We start from the raw sequence: 7,301 nt of genomic DNA, 5'->3' as shown, positions 1-7,301 counted from the left end.
GGCGTGCAACCCGATCCTCCAAAATAGACTTTTCATAAGTCTGTTGCGGCATGCAACCTGATCCTCCAATATGGACTTTTCATAAGTTTGTTGCGGCGTGCAACCCGATCCTCCAATATGGACTTTCATAAGTCTGTTGCGGCGTGCAACCCGATCCTCCAATATATTCATAATTATTATTTCTGTTGCGGCGTGCAACCCGCTCCTCCAACATATTCATTTACCAATTCTTATAGAAGAAATTTTTTCAATAAATGCAACAATTAATATAAAATTATAAGACAACAAGCATACAATAATTATAACTTAATTATGAAACAAACAATGACAAATAGCAGATTATTATGGAATTCAGGAAAAAAATAGGCAGTTTAATATTTAATATGCTAAATGTCAAATAACAATTAAAATACATAATTCAAATAGCATGTAACAATTAATGCAGGAATTCAAAAATTAATATTTGACAAAGAATAGGAGAGAAATAGTTATTTTAATAATTAATTTATGATTTAAAATAATTTATGATTTTTCAAGTAAGCATGCTAACAATTAATTTGACGACGTATAGACACTCGTCACCTCACCTATACGTCGTTCACATGCAATTCACATAACAATTAAATTAAGGGTTCTATTCCCTCAAGTCAAGGTTAATCACAACACTTACCTCGCTTTGTAAATTATCAACCAATTACTCAACCACATCTTTTTCTTTTAAATTTGACTCTGAAAGCTTCAAATCTATTCACAAACAATTCGATATATTCAATACTAATCATAAGAATTAATTCCATATGAATTTACAAATTTTCCGGATAAAAATCCGAAATACATTAAAATATTTGACAGTGAGACCCACGTCTCAAATCCCGAAAACACTTACGAAATCCGAACATCCATTCCGAGACGAGTCCAACCATATAAAAATTATCCAATTCTGATGTCAAATGGACCTTTAAATTTTAAATTTTTATTTTTGGAAGATTTTATAAAAATCTGATTTTTCTTCCATAAATTCACGGATTCGTGATATAAATGAGTATGAAATCATGAAATATAATCAATATAGGATAAAGAATACTTACCCCAATATTTTTTCGTGAAAATCGCCCAAAACTCATCTTACCCGAGCTCAAAAATGGAAAAGGGTTGAAAATGGGACGAATTCCATTTTTCAGAACTTAAGTTCTATTTCTGGGGCTTTTATCCTTCGCGAACGCGGTCAGTGCCTCGCGTTCGCGAAGCACAAATTCCTACTGCCCAATTTTACTCTTCGCAAATGCGAGGGCTACTTCACGAACGCGAGGGCTACTTCGCGAACGCGAAGCTTGCCTGGCTTTGCCTTCGCGAACGCGAGATGCCCCTCAATGTCCTGGCCAGCCCCTTTCCCTTCGCGAACGCGAGACTTCGATCGCGAACGCGAAGCTTCGCACCTCAAGCCTTCGCGAACGCGTTTTCTCTGTAGCGAACGCGAAGCACAAAATGTGCCAGCCCCAATTTGCTCTTCGCGAACGCGAAGAAGGAAACCAGAAACAGGTTTCTGCAGTTTCCTCAAGTCCAAAAATGATCCGTTAACCACCCGAAACCAACCCGAGCCCTCGGGGATCCAAACCGAACATGCACCCAAGTTCTAAAATATCATACGAACTTGCTCGCGCGATCAAATTACCAAAATAACACCAAGAACTACGAATAAGACACCAAATCAAAGGAAATTTCCAAAAAAAACTTTAAAACTTATATTTTTACAACCCGACGCCCGAATCACGTCAAATCAACTCCGATTCTCACCAAATTTGGCACAAAAGTCATAAATATTATAGTGGACCTACACCGGGCTCCGAAACCAAAATACGGACCCGAGGTCAATAAATCCAAATCAGTAATTTCTTAAAAATTATTAAGCTTTCAAGCTTTAAATTTTTCATCAAAATTCCATATCTCGAGTTAGGGACCTCGAAATTTAATTTCGGGCATATGCCCAAGTCCCAAATCACGATACGGACCTATCGAAATTATCAAAATACTGATCCGAGTCTATTTACTCAAAATAATGACTAAAGTCAACTCAGCTGAGTTTTTTTAAAGCTCTATTTCACATTTTAATTTATTTTTCACATGAGAACTTTCCGGAAAAATATTCAGACTGTGCACGCAAGTCGAGAAATAAAAAATAGTAGTTTTTGAGGTCTTAGAACACATAATTACTTATTAAATTTAAAGATGACATTTTGGGTCATCACAGTGACGAGCAACTTCGTTCGCTAATTCGCTGAATTTTACGAACTCTAATTATTTGAATTTGTCGAAGCAGTTCTCTGCTAATTCATTCAAAATAGAGGTTTACGAATTGTTAGAGAAGTCGACATCTTCGGGCTTATTAGGTTTATACGAACTGTTTAAGTCGACGTCTTAGGGCTTTTTCCTTTTTTTTGGGGGAGGGGGGTTAACGGGGGTGGGGGGAGGGGGAGATTTGGCGGAATCTGGGTTGGGAAAAGAGTGAAAAAAGTTAGCACCACTTTTTCATTAATTAATAATTATTTAATAACCGTCTGTGTTATACTTTAACGGTCGAATATTATTCCCTCGTTAATATTGAGCTAAAAATTAGTTTTAACGACTGAAAAAAAATTTGGTTGCTATAAATACACTTATAATGACCAGTTTTATGTCCCTTCGTTAAGAAATGGTCGTTAAAAATTAAATTTCTTGTAGTGAAATTAGATTTTTAAAAAACTTAAATATGTGAGTTTAAATTTCGAATTTGATTTTGTGAGAAATTTGGAGTGGGTGTTATTTAGACTTGTTAGAAATAGTATAAGGAGATTGTATATAAAATTTGAAGTTATTTAATGGAGATCTGAACTGGTTTTGAATAAGAATTACAACTGAAAATCGTGGAAGAAGTTCGTCTACAGACGCTTGTATAAAGGTGTATAATAGTGTATAAGATATGTTCATACACTCATATACACTATTATACAAGATTATACATAATTATACAAAAAACTGACTTCGTCTTCTTCCTGGCGTATTTTCTGAAATTTAACTCAAATCTTGCTCAAATCTACTCCAAATCACTTCAAATTTATATTTTGAACTCCTTTTGAAATTTTCAATCAATTGGAACAACATCCAACCCAAACAACTAACAAACTCAAAAAATTCTATTTTCGAAAGCAAAGCTTTGAATGGCCTTCAATGGTGGACTTCTACTCTTGAATTTTCTTACATTGCAATCAGGTGACACAGGGGAAGAAGCAGAAAATACACGGGCCCTTGAAGCATATGTAGAAGATGTGAGAATAAGAGAGAGTGAAAGCAATGATTGTGAGAACACATATTTAACTCCATAGCTTTTAGAAGCAATGGTTGTAAGAACACAGATTTTAAATTTGCTAGTGTTTTCAAAATATGTACAGTATAGGCTAGGTCGAATAAAACTTAAAAACATGGGCCATTTTTTATTATGATATGAAGTCACGTGTATTTTCCTATAATTCTTTCTTATTTCAAAGGATGACTAGTTTTATAAAGGACTAAGAAAATATTCCCTTCGTCCCAATCTGTTCAAGAGTCAAACAAAAAAATCTTTAATCGCGATTTATTCGTCTGCCTTTTAAATATTTTAAACTGTTAATTATTGTAATTTATAATAATTTTTATGTAGTTTCTCAATATATAAATTATTTTTCAACAAACATAAAATTGTTTAACATAGAAAAATTTAACTCTCAAAATCAAATTGTGTCAAATAAATTGCGGAGAGAGTGAAACGATAAGAATGAATAGCTTACTAAGACACATACGTTAGTACTCCGAGTGGAGCACCCAAGAAATGATCATTTCCCAAAGCACGTGATAGGCACATGATTTAGTAGCCGTTATAATTATTCCAATATCATGGGACCTAAAATGAAATTTGTGAACAAATAAGCGACCAAGAAAGTAATTTGTAAGTAGAGAAACGGAAAATAAAAGGTCAAAAAGAAGCCTGGAATGTGAAATATATTGTAAAAAAACAATGGGCAATCATGAGCATGGGAATAATAAGGGAGGAAAATATCGAAGAGCAAAACCTTTGTTAGGATAGGAAGTTAGGAACGCAGTGAAACGCAAAGGCTCGCCTATATACAACATGAAACAGAAGGATTTTTTGGTCAAGTAGTAGGAAAATGTTTAAGTAGTAATTGACTCCTAGCACACACTAAAGAGATAGGAGTAATACTTATATCTATGTTGGATATAACCTCTTAATCGCATAAAATATAAATCTATAGCCTCTGAATTTTAATATCTTTATCTTGACATATTATTAACCGCTATACTAGGGGTTGAGGGCAACTTAGCTTGTTTGGTGAGCTTCCTGATGTAATTATTTATTTATTTATTTTGAAGAAAGAAAACCACTATACTAAGTTAGCGTTTGGATATAAATTTGAAATTTGAAAAAATGAATTTTTTCAAAATAGAGACAAATTATAGTTTTAGGAAGTTGAAATTGTGTTTGGATATGCATTTTACTAGAAAAGAAGTTAGAAATTTTGCGAGTAGAAAACTCGAAAAACTTTTCCATACCACTTTTTGAACTTGAAAAATTCATCTTTTTTTTTAAAATAGATTTGGCCCAAATATGAAATGTAGAGAGAGTTGGTCTCGAGCCTGCACATCTCAAACCCAATTGACGTATAATTTGGAATGAGCAAAATTCATTAATAGTCATTCGGGCCAAATTCTTAACATCCGGTAGCCCAAAATTACAATATTCATTTTATAACCCAAAAGTAATTTTAGTGGCTAGCCCAAAAGTACGTAACTAAGAGGCTCAAATATGCAAAGACAGATCGCGGAAAGAGAGGCGACCACGCCATGGCTGCAAGTAAAAACCTTTGAATCGTCGGCCATCCGGTGCTTTACCAGGCCAAGATACAGGTCGGATAATCTCTATGCCCGATCCTTTTAGCCCAGATTCCGGATAAAATATCATCACTGCCTCAATTGCTATGTACCAAAAAAGAGGAACTAAAATCACAGAAATAGATACAAAGAAAGAGAAATCTAGTTGTTGTTTTTGATTGATGCTAAAGAAATGACTGTATAGTAGTACGTATTTTCAGAAATTCAAGGGCTGTTGATTTTGTTTAAAAGTGAAAAAGGAAAAATCATTGGCTAAACAGAGAGGGGCAATCACCCTTTGAATAAAAATCTCAAGCTCTCTGTTATTGCCTTATTTTTTTCTGGGCTAATTTTCTTTGCTGGGGAAATTCTTTGGCTTTCACCAAATAAATTTCCACACATATGTCATTAGTTGATTTTGATGGGAATCATAATTTTTAGCCCACCATTAGTATATATTTACATGGATATTTATGTATTTCTTTCGATGAAAATAGATTTGAATATTGGTATATTACAAAATATATATAAAATAAATTATCACTATATAAAAATTATATAAAATAGGCTGTCACTAAACAATTTATATACAATAGACTGTCACTATAGAAAATTTATATAAAAATAGACTATCATTATACAAAAAATATACTAAAATAGACTGTCACTATACAAAAATATACTAAATAGATTGTCACTATACAAAAATATATTAAATAGACTGTCACTATACAAAATATATAGTACAAAATAGACTATTAATATACAAAATATATACTAAATAGACTGTCACTATCCAAAAAATATACAGAATAGACTGTCACTATATAAAATAGACTGTCACTATACAATAAATATACAAAATATACTGTCACTATATAAAATATATATAAAATAAATATTTCTGGCTATTAGATATAATATGTTTGGACCGGAAGGCCGTTTTGTGTCAATGGACAAAAATATGAGTTATTAAAATTTTGAAGGGTGATAGAGGGTAATTTTCTCATTTGGAATAGAGCCTATCAACCTGAGTTGTATGTAAAGCCTTAAAAGTCTATAGCCCAAACTTAGCTCAAAATCGAAGGCAACGAGCAAAAATATTGAGGTAAAATTATATATAGCCATACATATTATAGCTCAAACTAATTATAACAGCTAGTAACTGAAATTATAAAACTCAGTGCTTCAAACAGAAACCAGCAGGCCATATCATTGACCCAACACCTTGTAGAAAAAAAAAAAATACCAGCGATGTTCTTCCCAGCTAACAACCACACCACATGAGAATTCCAAATAATTTAAACTTTCCAGAATCACCAAAGGGTACGAACCAAAAATATCATCGATGATTTAAAGTTAAAATAAAATAAAAAACATTTCACAAAATCAAAACACTTGAATTTGAAACTTATCTTTTATTTGATATATATTCTTTTTGAAAGTTTTATTTAAAAAATAATAGAACAAAAAGGATAAAACAGTATAAGCACATGCCACAAAAAAATAAGAAGAAATAGAAAAATACGAATAATAAGAAGAAAAAACAAAAGGCAATATATATACAGTTTTAATACATTATACTAACAGACTATACACCATGATATATAAATACAATTGGGATACACTCAATATTTTGGATACACAAACACACTCGAGATAAACTCATTATACACTAAGGATACACTGGGATACAATGTATATTCACCCTTTATACATGGTATAACATTATATATACAACTTTTATACAGGACTATAATATAATTATCGTGTATATACAACTTTCTATACATGAATATACGCTGCCAAACTTAGAATACAATGTATATATAACTGTATATATAATTTTTATGCATTCTATAACTGCGTATATACAATATTTATACAAAATTACAAATATAAATACCGTCTAGCCACCGCTATGAAACCCAAACCCACCCACTAATAAAGAAGAGGAATGCTACTAATACTAGTTTTTTCTTCTTCTTCTTAGCTCCTTTTATTCATTCAAATGCATTTTTTCCAAACTTATACTTGATTAACACTATAGATAGTCAATTTTCTTATTTTATTCAAACGTCATTCATGGAATGGCATCTATCTGTGTTATGCAGGAAATGGGTTTCGACCAAAAATTCTTAAAAATTTGAAATCCTCTTTTCAAAATCCAAATCGTAGACATTTATTTCTTGCATTACTGACAGTCAAGGAAATATTAAAGTAACAATTCAAAAGTTAGCTTGATAGCACGACGATATGTTATAAAATTTAGTACTTAAAATAAATTTTAATATCTGAAAATTATAACATCTTCGATAAATAATGTTATTGAAGCTTGCGAAAAATTGGAATGAAAGGAATCAGAGGAAATAATTAGAATTGTCCCTTAAATGTAAGGATTA

Source organism: Nicotiana tomentosiformis, chromosome 2 (assembly GCF_000390325.3).
Source record: "Nicotiana tomentosiformis chromosome 2, ASM39032v3, whole genome shotgun sequence".
Classification (NCBI taxonomy): domain Eukaryota; kingdom Viridiplantae; phylum Streptophyta; class Magnoliopsida; order Solanales; family Solanaceae; genus Nicotiana; species Nicotiana tomentosiformis.
Note: the sequence above shows the minus strand (reverse complement) of the source record.